This window comes from Culex pipiens, chromosome 1 (assembly GCF_016801865.2).
Source record: "Culex pipiens pallens isolate TS chromosome 1, TS_CPP_V2, whole genome shotgun sequence".
Classification (NCBI taxonomy): Eukaryota; Metazoa; Arthropoda; class Insecta; order Diptera; family Culicidae; genus Culex; species Culex pipiens.
This window is the reverse complement of record NC_068937.1, coordinates 40840901-40865792: the sequence shown is the minus strand read 5'-3', so window position 1 is coordinate 40865792 and position 24892 is coordinate 40840901. Positions and strand designations below refer to the sequence as shown.

Genomic DNA, 24892 nt, shown 5'->3' with positions numbered 1-24892 from the left:
AATCATAATTCTAGAGTTATATTTGAAAAGGTCTTATAAACAGAGGGGATCTTATAGTTTATAGGACATCTTAAGAAAAAAGTTCTATAATTATTCATTGTGCGTGAAATTAATAATAATTTCCAATAATTAAAAAAGCTACAGTCAGAGAGAAAAACCTGCAATATAGAACAGGAATAAAAATATAATAAAACCCTATTTTTGTGATACATTTTGTTAAAAAAATATTTGAAATAAATTCTATTTTTAATGAAATGATTAAATTTGTAGCGGCCTTAATCGTTATTTGCGAAAAAATTTGCACATTCATTAAAAACTGATACAGATACAAATGAACTTAACGTTATTTAGGCGCACCACATTTGGAGGACAGGCAGAATTGAACAGGTGGTTCAAAACCAAGGACGAAAAACATTCTTTCAGATGGTTCTGATATGAAAATATTTTGAATACTAGATGAGTGTAATCCGTAAATTGTTTTTTTTTATTTGAATGTAAAATTAATTATTTAGGACCGTCAAAAACTTTAAGAAATCCTTTCTGAAGTTGTTATTTTATTACAAGCAGAGTTGCCAGATTGTCGAACTTTATGGCAACATGAAAAAAAGCTTTAAGAAACCTATTTGAATGAGCTGGAAGCTGTTGAAAAAATCTTAGTTTCTTAAACTCGATCCTAAATAGTTTCATAAACTCCACTTAAGTACCAATATTCCAGAACAGTGTGTCCAGATCATCAAATCCTCTTTCTATGAAAAGGTTTAAAAATATCTAACAAGTTGTGACGATTTTTTTCCAATTGAATTTTCCAACCAATTTTTTTTAAAGTTTTACTGTTTGGCGTAATAATCAAAATTCATGAAAGAATGAAAAAGTATTTCATAGACCTATTCATCGAAGGACTGAAAGTTTGATACGAACAAAAATTCCTTATATTTCACAAAAACACAATTTTCTCAAGCCAGTGTTGCCAGTATTACACACAAAATTTAACTATTAGCCATAATGGCATTTTTTTCTGTAAAATGCATTGTACACCTTTACAGTTATTTTGCAATCATTTTTTTTCGAATTTTTTACACCCAAAATTCCGAGTCTAGAGAATCGTTCCCTCAAAATTTATTGTGGGCTCAGCGCCCAAATCGAGAGAATAATGCTACCAACTCACACCACCATAACAAATGAGGTCATTCGTTAATTGAAATAATAAATCTCCAACAAGTGTCATACCTCGACATCTTATCACTCCTAGGCCACAAAGCTGTGGTGGCCGAGGCAGCTAAGTCATTGGGTTAGTATGTCAAAGTTTTATGGTTTGATTCCCGTAGTCGACACTTATGGTTATTTATTTTTTTGTTATCACGGATGAACTTTTTTTTGCAAATGAACCTCGAGAGTATAATTCTCTCACCCCCCCCTCTCGAGCTGTGTTCTCTGTGCCCGTAAATCGTACCACTATTCTCTCGTCTCAAGGCCATTATTCTCTTGGACTAGTTTATTCTCGCTGCCCAGTTTTGGGTGTAAAGTTTAACGAGATTTTTATTATTGCCACAACAAACTAAAATTAATTATAAAAGAAGGACAATGCATTTAAAATTGCTTTCAGTTGATTGCTCTTCTATTTTCATAAAAATTTCAAGTTTTTTGAACCCTTCCGGCCCAATTTTGAAAGGAGAGGGGCGACATAAACTTTCAAAAATAGTTATTATTCAAAATTAAGTTTGCTTTTTTTAAACAAATTGTCAAAAATATTACAGTTTGAGATCAAAAACTTGACAAAATGAAAATTTAAAATAATGTGCTAGTTCAAATAATTTTCTGGTCTGTGTTTTGATTTACAGTTTTATGTGCATTGATAAAACTTATCAAAACACAATATTCATCAGAAAGGAACGTCCCCCTTCAGAAGAACTTTACTTTTGAGAAGGAATGGGAAAGATTTCTTTTTTATGTCAATTTGAATTAGTTGGTAAATGTGTTTTTTAACCGTCTGCTGCTGATTTCTTTTTTTCTTTTTTTTTTCTTATGTTCTACGAAAAACTTTACTTCTCTTGTTTTATGTATTACCTGTTTCGTTTTTTTTTGGGTTTATCTTGTTTAGTTTATGTTTATTTTTGATAGTATTTATTCTATTTTACCATCTAGGAGATGGATAATTATCTTTTGCCTTTAAAGTTTTTTCATGTTTTTTACAGAGTTCGGAAAATCACTCACGGGTTACTCAACCATGAGGAAAAAACTAAGTTACCTGCGAGTAAATTACTCAACACTCTCGGTGAGTGTGAGGGCCTTCCTCATTTACTCACAAAGAGGGTTATGAGCGCTCATGAGGGCTATTTTAGAAAACAAATTTCCAGATGTCAAACTCTACATTGGTGAATTTCTTGCCCACTCAACAGCGGAAAAGTAGTCCTAATGGTAGAGGCGCAGTGCCATCATATAGAAGTTTTTTTTATCACAGTGGTTCAAATCCTGATTTTTATCTGTTTTTTTTCAGCAAGTTTTGTCCTACCGACGGATAGGTCGGAGGTTGTTTAGACTAGGAATGCATCTGCGGGTGGATTTTAACACCTTTACCAGCAGGGGATGGCCGTGTTGCTGAGGTAAGTGGCCACTCCTGGTCTTCGACAGTTGTATAAATGTGTTTTGCTGCAGAATCGGGACATCCCGAAAAAGTTGCAGTAGCCGCCGGTGGCTTTGGCTTGGAGGTTCACTGAAAATTTTAAAAAACCGATCCAGTGCTTTGGACAGCTTTAGGCTAGGGCCACCGGTATCCGCTGAGGCTCCACTGGCGTGTCCTGGTTCTTAGGCAAGACATATTGGTAGAACTGACAGCGACCGGGAATGGCCACCGTTGCACAGCTGTCGAAGGAAGTGACCATTACCCACAACAACACGGCCATCTTCTTTTGGTTTGGCTGCCAACATCCACCCGCAGAAGCTGCCCCCGTCTGCGGCCTCCTATTTATCCCGCGGCAGGTCAATCCACTACGGATTTCGACCGGTCGCCCATCTTAAAATTATGAAAATACTGGACTTCGACAATCCAAGGTTTCTTTTGCAGCAATGAAAAAAAAATATACCAGACAGACAACAACAAAAAAATATTTATGCCTAATTAATACCAACTCAGGTCCTTCGGATTAAAAGACATTGACGCAACCTCGAATGTAAAACCGATTGATAGAGACATTTGATTTTGGATTGATATGTTCATTGATTCGATAAATAACAAACTGTTGGGAACGGCCTACTCACACCCTCATTTTACTCAAATATGAGTAAATTTACTCAGCCCTCACACTCACGGTGAGTATCGAGAGTTTTTGCTGTGAGGAAGCCTACTCGATTTGTGAGTGTGAGTGGTTTTCCGAACTTTGGTTTTTTACAGCCACTTTTTATTTTATTTTTTGCTTGTTTTTCACATTTTCTGCTATAGAATGATACCATTACCAATTAAATTGTAAAAAATGCGTAGAGGCATAGTCTGGGATACTACAGAAATTCCTGCATACTTATTTTTACTAAAAATGAAGAAAATGTTAGTAAAAAACACAGCCAAAAATGACTTCTAAAAATTACATTGTTGAAAACAATGGCAAAGTCACATTAAACAAGTCAAACTTACAAACCTAAAATTTTCTAAAATTTTAAGGTTTCTTCTTTCCAATGCTTTTTAAAGATCAAAAATTGGTTGAAAACTAGATTTTCAACGATTTTTTCGCATTCGCATTCGCATTCGCATGGAGATGGTGATCTTAGCGGGTTGCAGACTGGATTTCGTCATGTATATGTGATGATTGTCCAGCCCAGGTTGCTTAGAAATTGATTAAAAGGAATTAAAACCAATTCTACCAGAACAGGACAGACAGCACCATGAAAGCCATCCATTGCCGGCCGCTCCCATCTCCACCATACACCGGGAGAGGAAAAAGGATGCGGAGCACGGGAAATGTTGATGCTTGACTTACTTAGAAAAAGGCTCTTTAAGATAAGATATTAGTCTCAAGGCAAGCAATCGGATACCACCATCGAGCAAATTCCCGTTTATTTTTGGCAAGATTTTCAACGATTTTTTATATCGAAACTCGCCTAGAGGCGAGGTTGGGTTGAAGAGGGTTATCAATTTCTTAATGAAAATTTTAAACAGAGTTGAGTTTTGATCCCATCCAAACTGTGGTTTGGTTGAGCGTTTTAGCAGAATGCATTACTGTGAATACAAAGAGACGAGTTGTTCCTTTTAATTCCGCTATATATTTTTAATATCTTGACAGATACGTATTTCGTCTACTACTTGCAGACTTCATCAGTGTTCTGTTCTCGACTAGTCGATATTAAAAATATATAGCGGAATTAAAAGGAACAACTCGTCTCTTTGTATCCATCCAAATTGTTGTACGAAAATAAAAAGAAAATTTACATCAAGCAAACAAGCATTCTTACATATTTCATGACAATATATTATATCTATTCATCCATTTCCATCCATTTCGAAGAAATCCCGGATAATTCGACAACATTCCCACCAATTATATAATCCAGACACGAAAATCCATCCAATCAAATACCAAAAACGTAGTAAGTTGTACACCGGTTTTATGATCTCATTCCCATCCTTTTTTTCTGCTTCTCTCGGTCTGAGCAGTTTACGACACTTGCTCGACGATCGAAAATTTGCGACAATCGGCCAGAGAGCGCTCAATTGGTCCCCAGATATTCTCTTGGTCCCGGGAGTTGGCAACAAACTATTTTTGGCAGTCTGCAAGCAATCGCTTTCTTCAAGGTTTACGACCCGAAACCCTTTCTTCCAAGATATTGCCCCGTCAGAACGGGTCAAGGTTGGGAGCGAGCTTTCTTCTGTTCAGCACCAATTAAAATGTGATGTTTCATCAAAAATTTTAACAGCAGTTTGGCAAATTATTGCTTCGACAGCAAATCGATTCACCAACTCGACGAAGGACTGAGACAGATTCTGGGTTGTAGACTTTGATGGCCAAACAACAACAAAAAAAAAAGTGGCAAACACTGACATAAAGTTCATCATTAAGGGTGCATAAATTTGAGCTAGAATTTGGCAGCAGCTACAAACTGCGGGTGGCGTTCGCCGTTTCCAAAGATATGTCCTACTGACCCGAATCTGCTACGACGGCCGTAACAGTTCCGCCCCGTAGTGGTTGGCTGTCGTTGACGGTTTTTCACCAACCCCTCCTAGCCGGAAGGAGGTGGGAGAAGGTATTAGTGTTTTGTTTCGTGCTGTTGGCGAAAGCTTTTAGGCCATTGTATTGTGTTCCGGAACGACGAATTATCGCGATGGTGGAGCTTTTGCGTTGTCTTTTTATAGGGTAAACGTTCCTATTTTGGTAAACTATAAAAACATTAAAAATAACAAGTATGTAACCAGTTTTGATGACTCTACAAGCAGAATTAACTAATAAAAAATTCCTTATAGAAACTTAAAAAACCTTCAAATCTATTAGAAAATTTCAAATGTGCCAACATTAGAGACAAACTGTCAACAATAGAAAGCGACAAACTACAATGAAAACCAGCTCTCCTGGCATGCGTTATTATTTCAGTATAATCTTGCTTGTAGTTTCCCGGGTTTCCCCACGAGGGCAAAAAAGGAACGAAAGCTCCACAACATACTTGGAGGATAATGCTAGCAGGTAGGAAGATGAAACTTATAATGCAGTCAACTTTGCGCGCATTGCGATGAATATTTTATAAAACAAAAAAATCAGACCGCTTGAGAGAAGAGGACGTCGTTTGAAAGCATATTTCTTATCTCTTATCTCAGGAAATGCATCGTTGAGAGGAAAATTAGAGATGCAGAATATGCTTAAGATAGAGTGCTGTTCTTGAAAAAGAAGGTTCAAAGCTAAAATAAAACAAGTCATGCTTTTAACAAATGAAAAAAATCATTCAAAATGATTTCTATTTTAATCAAGAAGAGATTACAGTCCAGACTCGATTATCCAAATTAGTCAATTTCAAGGAAATGATTGTCTGTTACTCTACCGAATAAAAAATTTGAAATTTTTCCTCCACATTGAATACACAGTATAAAAATTCTAATATTACATCTGGAAATGTTGACAGATTTTGCGTCAGCTTAAGAAAATTTACAGCTATTAATGCGATTTTTTAGCATCCAGATTTTAAACCTTCCAATATTTTTTTTTTTTACTGTGTATTCCCAGATCACTTTGACATCTTGTCGCACCCGTCATTTCGACGTTCCGAGAAAAACGCGTTTTAATGTTTGACCTTGAAAAAATAGAGTACGCCATGTAAACAATAACAAACACGTTTTGTTTGGTTTACCATTCTGTGTATTGTCCCGAACGTTTGGTTAAATTTGGTTGCCGGAGTCCCTAGTTATAATTAAAAATGTTTACAGTAGTCGGGCTTGTACGTGTGTCAATCGCGTTTCTGGCCTTATCGCAACTACTTTCTTTTGGAGAGTGACAAAATAAGATTCGCAATTCGCAATTCGCAATTTTCAGTGTAAGAACGGGCCTTGACCGATCTTATGCACCAGGTTCCCGACGAACACGCACTGCCCTTACACCTACATCTCACCCTTGCTCTGAGTCAGTACGAGCAGCACGCTAGAACACGCTTTGAGTGTTCGTGCCAGGCATGCACACCTTCTTTTCCGGTTACGCATTTTAACTCGGCCGGGGGTGGTACATTACGTAAGGTTTGATGTAAGTATAAGCGCCTAACCATTTATAGTGTGCCTATCAACTTTCATTAAAGCACTTATTTACTGTGTATTGTTTTCTCCTGAAATCTTCCCTATTGTTGAGTTGTGTTTATCTGTTGCTATTTCTTTTGTCGCGGTGTTTTGTTACAATATTTTGGTCCTAAGCATTTTAAAAAAGTTTATCAAAAGTACAATAGTAATATTTGTGTTAATCCTTTAATCATTCCATAAATTGAGTAAGGGCTCGAACCTCACTTGCTTAAGAAAAAGGTGATGTTTCAAAACAATGGACAGTGAGGAAATATGCTATGTAAAGAATCAATAATAAAAGAAAGATAGTAATTTATGAAGTAGATAAAGAAATTAACAATAGTTAATAAATAGAGATAAAAACAAGCTTAGATTGTATTGAGGGCAATTTACAGGGAAGATGAGAAATTATTCAAATCGATAAATAAAGAAAAGGCACATGATAAACAAAACAAAATTGACATCGCTGCCAAATTAAGGGAAAGCAGACATTTTGTTACAGCAGAATCAATTGGTAAAATAGAGTGGAAAAGCGTTGAGAAATAAGAGAATCAAATAAGTAAAATCGAAATCAAATGGATAGTAAACAGAAGCCGTTTTAGAAAATCAGTGAAACAAAATAAACAGAAGACAGCTGTTAGCTGAAATGGAAAGAGGAGAAACCCCGTTCTGCGATGCTCAGGTACATCCACAGCAGTTGACTCAACATACTGCGAATCAAAACAATACCGTCTACAATCACAAATTACTTCCCTTTCCCACATTGACGCGCCCCTTTCTTTTAGCCGTCTCTACTCTGACCCTCGCTGGTCAAAGGTTTACGAGTCGTTTCCACAGGCCACCAGCTAGGTTACACCTTGTCATCATGATGACTAAACCAAGCCAACGTGGAGGTAAGAAAATAGGACACTTGCAAAGATCCAGAGCCATGCTGTTTTGTCCAAACAGCACTACGGATGTAGTTGGGCTCCTTCCGGGATGTTCCTCGCCTAGGTGTGTCAACCGACGAGTATCATCAGTATCATGCACCCTTGGCCTGCAGAGAGTGACAAAATAAGATAAAAACAAAACAAAAATTTTGTAATTCGATAATCCATGCGGAATTTTAGCATGGCATTTTTTTTTAGTGGATTTCGAGAAAATCGAGTCTAGCCTGCATTGTATCCAACATTACCTGATATTAGAGTAACCCGATTCGAAAGCAAACCCGCCTAATCTGTTTACCTGTAAAGAGACAAAATAACGCAAATGATTAGTTTTTCATAAGCATAAACTTTAAATAGATGAAATGTAAAATGTATTCTCAAAACATTGCTTAAAATATCTATGGCCAGCCAGTTAAAGCGAAAAATCACAAAAATTTTATATTGATTTTTTAGAGATAACATAACAACATGTCCTAAAAATTATAAAGTCTTGCTGAAAACGATTTTGACTATAAGAGCGAGTCTCATTGTTTGGGACGTCGTTTGGACCTCAAAATCTGGTTTTAATTTTCAGGTGTTGTTTGGACATATATAAAAAGCATCTGGGCCAAATATGAGCACTCTAGGTCAACAGAAAGTGGGGCAAATCAGGACACAAATTAGAAGATTTAAAAATCTCAACAATCTTAAAACGTCTGTAACTAGGTATGAAATATTTCTATAAATTTTTAAAAAGAACCTTAAAAAGCTGAAAAGCAAAAAAAAAAATAAGGATCAAAATTGGTTAATTTTAATGGGAGATAATGGCATTTTAGTGAAAAAATACTCGAATAAAAAAGTCCAGGGGACATCTGGGACTACCATCTGTTATTGAGAACGGTTTGAGTAAGGCAGTTTAACATAAAAAATAGACAATATTTAAGATCCCACTTACTGTGGGATGCAAAACAATGATTATTATCTTTACAAAATTTAGGTTCTTTTAGCTTTTAATTTGATAAGGGTATAAATGGATAAAAAATAAACCAATAGGAACACGAATTCACAGATAATAATTTTTGATAACGCGTGCAAATTCAAATAATACGTAATAAAAATACTTAAATAAAACGAATCAATCTAAAACTGCTAGATTCAAATGTTGCTTACGGCGAATTTTAAACGAAAAAAAAGAAACAAATTAACATGTTATTTTGTAACACAACAATGTCGACGAACTCAACCAGAGGCGTGCCTTCCGATCAACGATTATATGATCATGCAAAACGGGAGCACAAATTAAACAAAAGAAAATACAAAAAATCGCTGCTTGCAAAGAACTACCAAAACATATCAAGCAAAACATTTTAGAAAAAAAAAATACTTTAAAGGAAAATGCATTTTAGCAATTCTCTGAGATTTCGGTCATTCGATTTTTATTTTTATTTTTAATCCGGCTATTACTTTTTTGGTGCATTCGGTATGCCCAAAGAAGCCATTATGCATCATTAGTTTGTCCATATAATTTTCCATACAAATTTGGCAGCTGTCCATACAAAAATGATATGTGAAAATTCAAAAATCTGTATCTTTTGAAGGAATTTTTTGATCGATTTGGTGTCTTCGGCAAAGTTGTAGGTATGGACTAAACTGAAAAAATGATACACGGTAAAAAAAATTTGGTGATTTTTTATTTAACTTTTTGTCACTAAAACTGGATTTGCAAAAAAACACTATTTTTATTTTTTTTTATTTTTTGATATGTTTTAGAGGACATTAAATGCCAACTTTTCAGAAATTTCCAGAATGGGCAAAAAATCTTCGACCGAGTTATGATTTTTTGAAACAATACAATTTTTTTCAAAAAATCGAAATATTGGTCACAAAAATTTTTCAATTTCATTTTTTGATGTAAAATTGAATTGTAATCAAAAAGTACTTGAGTGAAATTTTGATAAAAGGCACCGTTTTCCAGTTATAGCCATTTTTATGTAACTTTTTTTCAAAATAGTCGCAGTTATTGATTTTTTAAAAATAGTGCCCATGTTTACCCACTTTTGAAAAAAATATTTTTGAAAAGCTGAGAAAATTCTCTATATTTTGCTTTTTCGGACTTTGTTGATACGACCCTTAGTTGCTGAGATATTGCCCTGCAAAGGTTTAAAAACAAGAAAATTGATGTTTTCTAAGTCTCACCCAAACAACCCACCATTTTCTAATGTCGATATCTCAGCAACTAATGGTCCAATTTACAATGTTAAAATGTGAAACTATCATGAAATTTTCCGATCTTTTCGAAAAAAATATTTTCAAAAATTTGAAATCAAGAGAGTAATTCTCGCTGAAAGTGGACCACTATTTACACAAGGTGCTCAAAAATCAAAAGCAATGTACTTTTCCAATAGCCCCCACCAAGTTATGAATGAAACCATGTTTGGTTGGTTAAATTTGTCCTCACCTCGGCGCCACGAAGCTAATACATTTTTTTAAATTGGTAATTTTTTGACTTAGGCGCGTCTACAAAATTGATAATAACTTTGCAAAACTTCAACGAACCCTTGATGTTTAGGGGTGTTTTGGAAAGGAAATGAGCAGAGCTTTCGAATGCACTTGTCAGAAAAATACCGTTCAATACATTTTTTAGCCATAAAACAACAATGTATTTTTAAAAGTCATTTTTGAAGGCCGGCGCCCCGCTTTATCGAAAAACTGACAAATCCATTCGAAAGCTGAGACGATTTCACATAAAGGACCAATAAATCTAAGGTGTATGTTCCTCCTATCTTTATTAATCTAATTTTGTATCTGAGAGCGCAGCGCTCCGTTCGTATTTCGGGCGCCCAAAATGTTGCATTTGCTTGCCCCAATTCAAGGTTTTGTCAAACAATATAGGTGCTCACTTTTTAAATGATAGTTTATTGTCCAAGGATCAAGATGCACTATCGATAATTGACCAATATTTAAGTTTTTGGGTTCTGCCAGGCAATTTAATGTCGAAAAGTTGTTTTTGTTTACGTTTTTTGTTGTTAAATGCTTACTTACAATTGGGTGGACATTTTTACAGTAAAACTAATGAATGTAGCATGTAGGAAATTTTACCACGAACATTTTTCTCTAGGAGAAAACGTAATTTCGATACTCCAACGCAAAGATATTTGAGTTTTAGTGAGAAAAAAAGTGCCAATTTTACATTTTTTTCAGAATTAACATGCACGGCCTATTATTTACATGCGGCATTTCCCAAAACTCAAAGTGTTAAAAAATAGCAAGTCTTCCCAGCTACCTTCTAGCGCAGCTTTCGTTAAATAGTTACCTGTTGTCTCATAATTTGCGAAATAGTTTTAGCTGTCAAAATGCTTATGCGCCCTTTTCAAATGTTTCTCCAGAAATATCACTGTTCACTGTTTACCTGAAATTTGATTGCAGGTCCGAATTCAGCGACCTAAATAACTATAAGAAACCATACTTTGGCTTCCAATACATATGCCGCATGTAAATAATAGGCCGTGCTTGTTAATTCTGAAAAAATTGTAAAATTGGCACTTTTTTTCTCACTAAAACTCAAATATCTTTGCGTTGGAGTATCGAAATTACGTTTTCTCCTAGAGAAAAATGTTCGTGGTAAAATTTCCTACATGCTACATTCATTAGTTTTACTGTAAAAATGTCCACCCAATTGTAAGTAAGCATTTAACAACAAAAAACGTAAACAAAAACAACTTTTCGACATTAAATTGCCTGGCAGAACCCAAAAACTTAAATATTGGTCAATTATCGATAGTGCATCTTGATCCTTGGACAATAAACTATCATTTAAAAAGTGAGCACCTATATTGTTTGACAAAACCTTGAATTGGGGCAAGCAAATGCAACATTTTGGGCGCCCGAAATACGAACGGAGCGCTGCGCTCTCAGATACAAAATTAGATTAAAAAAGATAGGAGGAACATACACCTTAGATTTATTGGTCCTTTATGTGAAATCGTCTCAGCTTTCGAATGGATTTGTCAGTTTTTCGTTAAAGCGGGGCGCCGGCCTTCAAAAATGACTTTTAAAAATACATTGTTGTTTTATGGCTAAAAAATGTATGGAACGGTATTTTTCTGACAAGTGCATTCGAAAGCTCTGCTCATTTCCTTTCCAAAACACCCCTAAACATCAAGGGTTCGTTGAAGTTTTGCAAAGTTATTAGCAATTTTGTAGACGCGCCTAAGTCAAAAAATTACCAATTTAAAAAAATGTATTAGCTTCGTGGCGCCGAGGTGAGGACAAATTTAACCAACCAAACATGGTTTCATTCATAACTTGGTAGGGGCTATTGGAAAAGTACATTGCTTTTGATTTTTGAGCACCTTGTGTAAATAGTGGTCCACTTTCAGCGAGAATTACTCAAGACTAACATATCAAAAGGGCGTTATATTGAATGTTTAATCTTTTTGAAATGTTAGTCTTGGTTTAAAATCTTTGATAATATTTTTTTCGAAAAGATCGGAAAATTTCACGAATGTTTCATATTTTAACATTGAAAATCGGACCATTAGTTGCTGAGATATCGACATTAGAAAATGGTGTGTTGTTTGGGTGAAACTTAGAAAACATCAATTTTCTTGTTTTTAATCCTTTGCATGGCAATATCTCAGCAACTAAGGGTCGTTTCAACAAAGTCGGAAAAAGCAAAATATAGAGAATTTTCTCAGCTTTTCAAAAATATTTTTTTCAAAAGTGGGCAAACATGGGCACTATTTTTAAAAAATCAATAACTGCGACTATTTTGAAAAAAGTTACATAAAAATGGCTATAACTTGAAAACGGTGCCTTTTATCAAAATTTCACTCAAGTACTTTTTGATTGCAAATTCAATTTTACATCAAAAAATTAAATTGAAAAATGTGCGACCAATGTTTCGATTTTTTGAAAAAAAATGTATTGATTCAAAAAATGCCATAACTCGGTCAAAGATTTTTTGCCCATTCTGGAAATTTCTGAAAAGTTGGCATTTGATGTCCTCTAAAACATATCAAAAAATAATAAAAATTAAAAATAGTGTTTTTTTTGCAAATCAAGTTTTAGTGACAAAAAGTTTAATAAAAAATCACCAATTTTTTTTTTACCATGTATCATTTTTTTCAGTTTAGTCCATATCCAAACCTACAACTTTGCCCAAGACACCAAATCGATCAAAAAATTCCTTCAAAAGATACAGATTTTTGAATTTTCACATATCATTTTTGTATGGACAGCTGCCAAATTTGTATGGAAAATTATATGGACAAACTAATGATGCAAAATGGCTTCTTTGGGCATACCGAAGGCACCAAAAAAGTTTCAGTCGGATTAAAAAATACAGAAAAAATCGAATGACCGAAATCTCAGAGAATTGCTCATACAAATTTGGCAGCTGTCCATACAAAAATGATATATGAAAATTTAAAAATCTGTAACTTTTGAAGGAATTTTTTGATCAATTTGGTGTCTTCAGCAAAGTTGTAGGTATGGATGAGGACAGCACTGACAAAAAATGATACGAGACAAAACAAAATTTGGTGATTTTTAATTTCACTTTTTGTCACTAAAACTTAATTTGCAAAAATAAAAAATATTCTGATATGTTTCAGGGGACAAGATGCCAATTTTTCAGAAATTTCCAGAAAGGGGAAAAAGTCTTTGACCTAGTCATGAATTTTCGAATCAATACGATTTTTTTCAAAAAATCGAAATATTGGTCGCAAAAATTTTTCAACTTAATTTTTCGTTGTAAAATCTAATTTGCAGTCAAAAAGTACTTAAGTGAAATTTTGGTAATTGCACCGATTTCAAGTTATAGCCATTTTAGGTATTTTTTTTTTAAATTAGTCACAGTTATTCATTTTTTTAATTTGTTGCTCATGTTTCTCCACTATTGAAAAAAAAAATGTTTGTTGTTTTTTAATTTTATGTAATTTTACACCCTGAAATATGTAGCCCATCAGTATAGGAAACCTACTTGACCTAAATGTCATGCTCATATATGCGTTTATCCTTTCCACACTTTATCGGTCTAATGACCGAGCGGGCTAAGGCACCAGTCCTAACTGTTGGTGCTGGGTTTGAATCCCGTCGGTTGCAACTTTTTTTGTATCTACAAAAAATGTACAAAGGTGATGTGTAGCTTTTGCATGCGATTTTACCATCAGATTTTTGCTGTGAGATTTCATTCACAACATTTATGAAATTCAAGCAATGGAAAAAGTCTAAAACCAGACTTCAGACTTTCCATTAGATCAAAAACCTTTATCCTTTTCCAACACAAAACGGTTGCCAACGGTTTTGTATGTTTGCCTTCAAGCCAGCATGCGCGCGGTTCTTCCATTTCCCCTTTTTGTTAAAGTTTTCCACGTTAGTTGTTCGAAATTTGCCCGCCAGGTCAATAGCGTATCTATAGGAATGACGCGACCGATGAAAGCAAATCGAATGAAAAAAAAACTTCACCCATGATAGTAAAAAGGGGTTTTGCTCTCTGAACTGGAAAGTTAACTCTTCTTGTGTCAATCCTTTAACCGCAGGGCGCAGCCCTGTGGGGTGGAAGTACAATTTAGCATTTCATTATCGAGCTTTATGGTTTTCAGCAAGGAAAATTCAGTTTTTTTTTTCGGTTAGCCATTTTCCAAGACTGTCGAGAAATGATCACGACGATGGCGAGGAATGAAGACAGTTGCAAATCGCGAGTTGGTAAGCAATTTGGGATTTGTTTGGTAAGCTGGAATTGGTTTTTTTATTCGCTATGCTCTTTTCGGTTTTTCACTGGAAAATTTTTGCATGTCGAATCGGATTGAACTCTGTGCTATTTTTGCAACGGCTTTGTTGGGGCAGATTCTACCCGTTACTGTGCACGTGCACGCTTTACGTGACACTATTTGATCGAATTTTTGTTCGTCATCGGTGCGCTTCCTTTTGAAATTAGACCACCGGAAAGTGGTTACGGTTTGAGGTGCATTATTGCAAGGTATTCTGTCACGGCTTGAACATGGAGCATTTTGTCGTAAAATGTTGGTACCGTAAAACGGGGTGACTTTGATAGGTTCGCGATTTTTTCCGCAAAATGAAGAGTATAATTAAAATACTTACGGAATGGTTTAGAATCATACTGACTGTGGTAGAGAAGTGTTCAAAGTACCTCAAGAAGAACTTTTCATAAAATTTTGAAAAGATCAAAAAGTTAGTTAACTATAGTTAAGAGAATGTTGATGAAAGTCATTATTTAAAACTTCTCCAAGTGTCATGATTTTCTCAATGAACATGATTTTGAATCGGAAAACGGAATGCATTTTCGGATTCTTTGGACAATTTTTCACTAGGAGAAGGTTAAATAAGTTTGTAAGTAATAAATAATTTGTGTTTTTGAAACACAAGTTAAAAAAATTTCCAAGTTTATAAGCAATTTCAGTCGAACAAATTTCATGTCAAATGTGAAAACTTGTGATTCGTGCTTCAAATTCCGTATAAAATGCAATATAAATCGATAATTTTATAAACAAAACTAGTTTTAACAAATTTCAGGCGAAATTCCGACTTTTTAACAATTTTACCTGAAATGTATATGTATTTTGTTAAAAAGCTTATAAACATGGTAAACTAAATATAAACATTGATTTTTTTCTTAAAAACTTTATCAGCTACTTTAGTGATGGTAAATTTTACGTACAAATCAAGTTTGAACATCTTAAATATGATTTTAACTAGAAAAAACTTAGACTATCAAAGTCACCCCGGAATATAAACTAAGAATTTTTAACGTAATTATTTTTCTGAACACTATTGAAAAAACTTTTTTTTTCAAAATAGTGCATGGACTTTGTGTAACCTACCCCAGTACATGTTTTAAAAATAATGATCTTGAGAAAAACCTTACCTGTTGGAAAATATTCCAAAAACAAATTGAAATCCTATCAAAGTCACCCCGGTTTACGGTACCAAATTAGAATAAAATTAATATTTTAGCTTTGGCTTACTTGTCATTTGGTATCATTAGAAGTGCGCCTTTTGCATTAGAATGCATTGAAAAATCACAAATATTAAAGCGGCCAGGCCTACTGTGTAAAGTTTACTGCAGAGATGATTCGTTGAAGTGAGGTTGAGTTTCTGAACAATTCTGAATCTACAAGGGAGGAAGAAGCACCTACAAGTTTTAAACTTTTGGACAAATTTGGGCGAGACCTGCGCCATCTTCAACAAAAATCTTGAAGAAATGTTTTTCCCCACGATTTTTTTTGCTAATTTCCAATATCTCTTTGTACCCTAAATAAAACTCAAACTTGATTCTCACCTGGTGGCCAAATCGATCAGCGTTTGGGTTTGCAAGTGGCAATAAACAGAAACAAAATATGAGCAATCATCCCTTTCGTTGAGGGATCCGAACCTCAAAAAAAAAAACGTTCTATTGAAGTCTTTGCACGTTTTTCCATCAGACGAAAAAATGATTGGAAAAATTGAAGAGGGCAGCACTCGGGCACCACCAAACAGATTGTTTCTTCTTTTCAATGAATTGCTCTGTGCGAAAAAGGTGGGCTCGTTCGACCGACCAGAAAGTAATCGAATCAGAGCGCCCTTTTTGTTTTGCACGAAATATATGAATTCGTATATAAATCACGAAATTGAGCCTTGACCCGGACAGATTGGCCGAAAAGCAAAACAAACATCGGTCTTTGTTGTTTGGGGGTTGTTTTTAGGGGAGGGATCATGCATCACATGTTTTGTCTAACCTCTCTTTTTTGGGAGAAATAAAAAAAACCCTTTGAAAAAAAGCCTTACAAATAACGAAAAACCCGAAAACGGACAGACGTTTTTCCTTTGATGATGGGGCATAAATTTGTTGCCTGAGCCTAAATAACGATGTACCAAACCTACTACAAAGGGGAAAAGGTGCTCCACAATACGTGAACCAATGCAGGCACAAGACACACACATACAAAAACACGAAGCACACATATAGACAGAAGAATTTGCCACATCATGAGGGAGGAAGCAAACATTATTCGGCGTAACCTAACCTCATTTTCACCACCACCTCTGCTTTCATCTCGCCTTGAACTCTGGCAACTTCTTTTTCCGCCAGATTCAGACAGCCAATTTGGGGTCGGGTTTTCCTTTTGACAGGGAAATGAAACCCCGCTTTCAGGAAGGAGGAACGCGTCAACACAGTCCGAAATCACCTGAAACCCGTATGTTTTACACAGCTAAAAAAGTAGTTATCCAGCTGCGTGTACAAGGCCTGGGTGTAAAATAAATATTGCATTATTTTATGCAATTTTATGTGATTTTACACCCTGAAATATATAGCCCATCAGTATGGGGACCTACATGACCGAAATTTTATGCTCATATATGCGTTTATCCTTTCAGCTTTTCATCGGTCTGATGGCCGAGTGGGCTAAGGCGCCAGTCCTTACTGTTAGTGCTGGGTTTGAATCCCGTCGGTTGCAACTTTTTTATTTGTGTTTGCAAAAAATGTACATGCAGTGTGTAATATTAAGTGTTTATTTTGACGAAGGTGATGTGCATGCTTTTGCATGCGATTTTACCATCGGATTTTTTGCTGTGTACCTGAGTCCGATGTTGTGCTGAGTTGTACACAAAGGTGTCGGATTGTTGAGGTATGCAAAGGATTGTTGTTTCTATTTTGTTTTTGTTTTCAAAGCAGAATTTTGGCAGAAATACTATGCAATGCAGAAGATTTATAAGGTTGATAAACTCTAGCATTTGAAAGCACTGAACTGCCCATGTTCGCATAAATGTCCCATATGCAAAAACAGCAAGCTGAGAAAAACGCATTTGAAGTTTGTCCCATACATAAGGCTACGTGTGAAGTTTTCGCGAAAAAACTGGATTTCCTCCTGATTTCTAGAACAAAGTACTGGATGTTATAGGCTCTTTTGAAAGAGCACACAATGTTGAACCAAACTGCATCAATAACTCGAAATCGATGAAAATGCATATGGGACATTTATGCGATCAGGGGATGTGAACCAGTACTTTTCAGCATCTATTTGATTGCTGAAAAGTTCAAGTACCACTTTTCGATACTAATTTGGAGATTGACACTTATCTTGACGGCAAATAACATTCAAGTGAGGAAACAAAAGTAACACTAAAAAAAACAAATTCAAAAGGTGTTTTGGGACCATCCATAAACCACGTGGACACTTTTTAGATATCACGCTGTCACTTTTCATATGAAAAAAGTTTCAATCTTGTCGTGCTATCTTGTCACTCCCTGAAAATTGATGTAAGTGCGACAAATGGGGGAGGGATTTCAGGCCAGAAACGCGATTGACACACGTACAAGCCCGACTACCGTAAACATTTGTAATTATAACTCGGGACTCCGGCAACTTAATTCAACCAAACTTCGAGACAATGCACAGAATGGTCAACCAAACAAAGCGTGTTTATTTAAGGTCAAACGTTGAACGCGATTTTCTCCGAACGTCGAAATGGCGGGTGCGACAAGATAGCACGACAGCGTCGATTTGAGATTGACAGAAATAGTAAGTCGTTTTTCAACTGAATTGCAAAACGAAAATTGTGCATTTTAATTGGAGCGGCTTAACCTTCTAATGAGCATGAGCATGAGCATGGTTGACTGCCAATGAGCTACTACTCCGTTATTGACAGATCAGCTGACTTTAAACAATGAATCAAAAATGATCAGTGGGAGCCAACCATCCGTTCACTGTTTAACCTCTGAAGATCCCTACTTTATTAGTCAATACCGGCGCCCTCCCAAGAAGTCTGCAGTTCAACGAATGGGAGGAATGTTAGTCCGATAGTTGAAGTTGCAGACTCATCAAGCACATAGTTTTTCGCTATATACCTGTTGACACCGCATGAGACCGTTGAATCTACAGCATCTCCTTCAAGCATCATGTGATTAATATTTTTTTGGGTTAGTAGGATAAGGTATTCGCTTTTCGATGCCTCCCGAGCTACGATGCTATGGGAAGGTCTTTCTGGTTAACACACAAAATCACTCACACACAGTTATTTTGCTCCACTATTAACTCGACGATCCAAAATGTCAGCGCGTCTTTCGATCATTATAACCTTATTCGAAAAATGTACCTATACACAATTTACCCGACGCCATGCCTTTCGATCAACGAAGATATAGGAAGGGCTTTGAAAATCACAAAACAATTAATTAAGATTACAAAAACACCAAAAACAAGTAATACCCTAACAGGGTTGCCAGATAAATCTGGGAATGCCAGATTTTTCAAGTGTCTGCCAGAATAAAGATTCACCCTTCTCTGTGCCAGACATTGACAGATTTTGCCAGTTTTTTTCACTTTATGCCCATTATGAACAATTTTTCGATTAAAATGAACGAATATAATTTAAAATAGAATGTGTATTTCTTGAATAAAATGCAAATTCAGCATTTTTGAGGCCTTAAAATCAGTTAAACCATCAGAACTCTACAAACTTTTGAATTAATTTATATCCTCCCTCCCCTTCACCATTCGAATTGGTTAGAATTTCGTCTGCCAGATTTTTACAGATTTTTAATAAATACTTTGCCAGATTTTTCAAATTTGACCTGGTAACCCTGTACCCGAAAAAAAACGAAGTTGACTTTATAGCTGTCGGCCACCATTGCTAGTACCAACCACTAGTGTCTTCCTTTTTATCTACAAGGACTTCGCCGCCCTGGGCTCCTAAGTGTATGAAAGTATGGCACGGAGCGACGGCGCCGAATACCCATATTTACACAAAGAATTTTAGAGCGCCCTCCGCGGGATTCGAACCGGCGACCTCTGGATTGTGAGTCCAGTGCGCGGTCCGATTGATCCACACGAGCGGGACAACCCTGTACCCGAACTCATTTCAAAATGCTTAGCTTAATTTTTTTTAACAAAACCCTAGTGAGAAGCCCATACGATTTTGGAAAAAAAAATGAAATCATTTTGTTATCATCTCAAAATAAAATGCAAAACACGGGTCCCCCACAGACCGTTATTATGATGAAAAAATTTCCACCCAAACCAATGATTGGACATGGTTTCTGGGACCATTCTGCACCTCTGGGCCAAGTTTCAAAATATTTGCCGGCAGAAATTTCGAATACGGTCAGTTTTAGTATTTTTAGTTGAAATTAAGGGGAAATCACATGTAAAATGCGTAGGAAAAGATCAAAGTTTCAATGTTTTAACTCTAAAACGTAACTGGTCATTGTACTTACATGTAGTAGAATGATATAAAACGATTTACGGAACTGACTTAGCCGGATTAAGCCTTAGTTAAGTGACTTAAGTACATTATTTACAAGTTTATATCTAAATATTTTTTAAAAACTCCTTCATTAGGCAATTTTAAGTCTAGGAAGACTAGATTGCATAAAAATAATTAAAATGGGGTAACTTTGAGCCAAGGGGTGACATTGTACCAAATTTTACGTTTGTTTAATAACTAAATATCTTAACAACAAGCTCGATAAGCTTGAATTGTAAGGATTACTCGTTGCAAATATTGTTGTCTTCTCCCACAATTTTGAAAAATTCCTTAAAAAGTTAAACAAGAACGAAAAAAAACTACAAAGGATTATTAGCCTTATTGTTGTACCCTGACAAAAGTTTTAGGACACAAACTACATTGAAAACTTACATCGTCCTTCATATGTAAATATTTATAAGTTCAATTATCTATACATATTAGACTATACTTTTTCACATTTTCTCAAGATATGTCAGGCTTGTTAAAATAGTAGATGAGTGGTTGTGTTTTCACATGAGATAGGAGTAGGTTTTGTTTTACTGAATATCAGTAAAAGTACTTGCTGATCATTAATATGTTTTGATGAATTTCAACGATGATCAAACTGTATCAACAATACATTAATCAATTATAAAATACAGTTTTTATGATGATAAACTGCAATTTTGCAAAATTATAATTGGTTTGAAATATTAATCCTGTGGGAAGTTGTGCCATTAAACTTTTGCTAATTATAATCATTACACAGGGCAACAAAAATGTTTGAGCAAAATGATAGCTGAAATACTCACTACATTTCATTTGTATGGTTCAAGTTTCTAAACGTTTTATAACAAAAAAAAAACAATTTTATTATTAATGCAATGCTACAAACTTGTCACGTCACATAATAGTTTTTCTTTTATTTGCGCATCATTTTTAAAAGTGTCACTTATAGGTGATTTAAAATCAATAGGCCTTTTTAGACATATTAATTTGCGATCTGCGAAGCAATATCATCAAATTATTTTTGGGTTTGGGAACATAAATAGACCAAATTAAGCAGTCTACAAACAAATATTGACATATACTTAATGCTTATCAAAACAATCTTTTGTACATTGTCGCCCCTTGGATCAAAGTTACCCCACTTTAATTATTTTTATGCAATCTAGTCTTCCTAGACTTAAAATTACCTAATGAAGGATTTTTAAAAAAATATTTAGATATAAACTTGTAAATAATGCACTTAAGTCACTTAACTAAGGCTTAATCCGGCTAAGTCAGTTCCGTAAATCGTTTTATATCATTCTACTACATGTAAGTACAATGACCAGTAACGTTTTAGAGTTAAAAAATTGAAACTTTGAAGTTTTCTTATGCATTTTACATGCGATTTCCCCTTAATTTCAACTAAAAATACTAAAACTGACCGTTAGCCTGTCCCATTTTGAGGTCATGTCGAGGAATTTCAGGTGCTCACTTCTTAAATGATAGATTATGATGTTGGCAACAATGTTTTCTTAGACAAGAAAAAATAATAAAATACTTTCTCGCACCCCCTAGTCGATTTACTGAAAAAAGTCACATTTTTGAACAAATTTTCTAAAATCGCTTGGAATCAATACAAAAACTGTTTCGATCAGGTGTGTATTATCTTCAAAAGATAGGTTTTTGTCCATAGATTAAGATGCACTATCAATATTGGACCATAATTTAAGTTTTTGGACTGTCCCAGGCGGATTTGTGTCGAAAAAATCGCATTTTTTCGAAACTTTTTTCAGAAATGTTCATTTAATTTAGGGTAGCCTATTTTTCCCAGTGAAACCAATACATGCAGCTTGTAGGAAATTTCATGGCGAACATTTTTCCCTCTGAGAAAATGCAATTTCGACACTCCAGAGCCGAGATATTTGAGTTTTAGTGAGGAAAAAAGTGTCAATTTTCAAAATTTCTCAGAATTCAGAAGCAAGGCCTACTAATTACACGATGTAGCAAGCATATGTCTCAAAGGTCAGCGTATGCTTTTTTATAGTAATTTTGGCAGCTGAATCCGAATCTGAAATCAAATTTAGTGTAAACAGTGATGTTTTCGAAATACACCCTTTTGGAATGTTATTTGAGTGTTTAAGAGGCAGTTTTTGTAAATATTGCTCGGTTTGTTCTAGAGGTCGTATCGAGGTGATCCGATTTGGATGAAACTTTCAGCGTTTGTTTGTCTATACATGAGATGAACTCATGCCAAATATGAGCCCTCTACGACAAAGGGAAGTGGGGTAAAACGGGCATTGAAGTTTGAGGTCCAAAAAACATAAAAATCTTAAAATTGCTCGCATTTTAGTAAAACTTCATCAATTCCAATTCTCTTAGATGCATTCGAAAGGTCTTTTGAAGCACTTCAAAATGAGCCATAGACATCCAGGATTGGTTTAAATTTTTCTCATAGCTTTTGAAAATTACTTTTAAAAATTGTTTTTTTTTAAACCTCAATATCTTTTTGCAACAGCCTCCAACACCCATACTCTTTTAGTTCAAAAGTTAGGGAATTTCATGGACTATAAGCCTACGGTAATAACTTTTTGGCCAATCGCAGTTTTTCTCATAGTTTTTCGATTTTTCTATAACAAACATTTTACAACGTTAGTTATTGTCCTGTAGGCATCCATAGCGGCACTTTTTAGTCTCACTTTTGTCATATTCGAAATCCTCGGAAAATTCAAACTTCAACGCCCGTTTTACCCCACTTCCCTTTGTCGTAGAGGGCTCATATTTGGCATGAGTTCATCTCATGTATAGACAAACAAACGCTGAAAGTTTCATCCAAATCGGAGCACCTCGATACGACCTCTAGAACAAACCGAGCACTATTTACAAAAACTGCCTCTTAAACACTCAAATAACATTCCAAAAGGGTGTAGCTCGTAAACATCACTGTTTACACTAAATTTGATTTCAGATTCGGATTCAGCTGCAAAAATTACTGTAAAAAAGCATACCCTGACCTTAGAGACATATGCTTGCTACATCGTGTAATTATTTGGCTTTGCTTCTGAATTCTGAGAATTTTGAAAATTGACACTTTTTTCCTCACTAAAACTCAAATATCTCGGCTCTGGAGTGTCGAAATTGCATTTTCTCAGAGGGAAAAATGTTCGCCATGAAATTTCCTACAAGCTGCATGTATTGGTTTCACTGGGAAAAATAGGCTACCCTAAATTAAATGAACATTTCTGAAAAAAGTTTCGAAAAAATGCGATTTTTTCGACACAAATCCGCCTGGGACAGTCCAAAAACTTAAATTTTGGTCCAATATTGATAGTGCATCTTAATCTATGGACAAAAACCTATCGTTTGAAGATAATACACACCTGATCGAAACAGTTTTTGTATTGATTCCAAGCGATTTTAGAAAATTTGTTCAAAAAAGTGACTATTTTCAGTAAATCGACTAGGGGGTGCGAGAAAGTATTTTATTATTTTTTCTTGTCTAAGAAAACATTGTTCCTAACATCATAATCTATCATTTAAGAAGTGAGCACCTGAAATTCCTCGACATGACCTCAAAATGGGACAGGCTACTGACCGTACTCGAAATTTCTGCCGGCAAATATTTTGAAACTTGGCCCAGAGATGCAGAATGGTCCCAGAAACCATGTCCAATCATTGGTTTGGGTGGAAATTTTTTCTGCATAATAACGGTCTTTGGGGGACCCGTGCAAAAATCAACGCAATTTTGTAAAATTAATTGCAATTTTCTCCATTTTTTAAGTGCTCTTACTATTCAATTATTCGAACATTTTGATCAGAAATCTTGAAATAGATACCGCCAAGACCTTCGGTTTTCAAGCAGATGTTCTCGTTTTAAGTCCAACAAAAAATCCTAAAAATTCACACCATTCATTAGAAAATCCTTTTCATCAAAATTTTGAAAAAGAGCCGCTCATTTTATTAAGTGAGCGAAAATGAGCTGCTCCTATAAAAGAGCGGTTTTGCCCACCTTTAATCTCAATATCTTTATATCTCTACAGCTTTGTAGAAGGTTGAAAAATTCTAGCACTTCTAGTTTTCGAGATATAAAGCATTTGAAAGAGTTTTCAAGCACGCGTCATAAATTTAATTGCAAACATTCAGGAAACCGTCATCTGGGGCGAATCGGGACACATGGGGCGAATTGGGACAGCTATTTAAGCAAGGTTCTTGCACTATATTTTGATATTTTCGACTGATTTTGGATAGAACAGATACAGATCAACTAAATTAGTGTATCGATTTCCTAATTTGAAACGATTAAATGCTTAAAAACTTGCTGTCCCTATTCACACTGTAGTCCCGATTCGCTCCAGTTGACGGTAAATAAAAATGCTTCAAAGAGTTCTGCTTTTTAAAATCTCTCAATCAAATATTAAAAAAAACTGCAGTTTTGCTGAAGACTTCAAGCTTCTAACTCTTATATTTCTGGTCGAAAACAGACTCAGAGCATTTTAAAGAGTTGCTCTCGATGAAACAGGTAGAGTTGCTCCGGTGCCGATAAAGTCGGATGCAAGGCTGGTCTTATCAACAATGTCAAAAAAGTTACATTGTAGGGAATTTTCTCAGCTTTTCGAAAAGTATTTTTTGAAATGAGTACTTTTCCTTCTTGAAGTGTTTTCAAATTGCAAAAAAACTAAACATTTTCGAAAAACAAACACCTTGAAAAACCTATAACTTGAAAAAGGAGCACTTTATCAAAACATGTGTACCGTCTTTTTTGATTGGAAATATTATTTTGCAACCAAACAATATTTTTTAAATTTTGTTTGACAATTTTGTAGATTTTTTTTCCACAATTTTGTATATTTAATTTTCCAAACATCACATTTTTCAAAAAAAATAATTTCTTCAGCACCAAATTTGGTACTATCCTAAACTACAACTTTTATTTCAAAAAACTATTTTTTTCGTGTAGGTACTTTAGTTTTTTTTGGAAAATCTTAATCCATTTTGTATGACAAGCCCGCAAAATTGTATGGAGGCTTGTATGGGA

The 24892-nt window shown here is 35.0% G+C and overlaps 2 protein-coding genes across 4 annotated transcripts in view; one reads left to right on the top strand and one right to left on the bottom strand.

Annotated features, from left to right (window-relative positions):
• LOC120417274 (cytosolic carboxypeptidase 2) overlaps positions 1-24892 on the top strand; it is a 115018-nt gene that overhangs the window by 7998 nt on the left and 82128 nt on the right. The window lies entirely within an intron of this gene.
• Positions 1-24892, bottom strand: part of LOC120417486 (glutamine-dependent NAD(+) synthetase) — a 207592-nt gene that overhangs the window by 101108 nt on the left and 81592 nt on the right. The window contains exon 1 of one of the 3 annotated variants that reach the window (XM_039579901.2): positions 7911-7960. The exons of the other annotated variants lie outside the window; for them this stretch is intronic. The gene's annotated coding sequence lies outside the window, so the exon portion shown is untranslated. Of the gene's footprint in view, positions 1-7910; positions 7961-24892 lie in introns of those variants that run through there. 3 annotated transcript variants of the gene reach the window in all.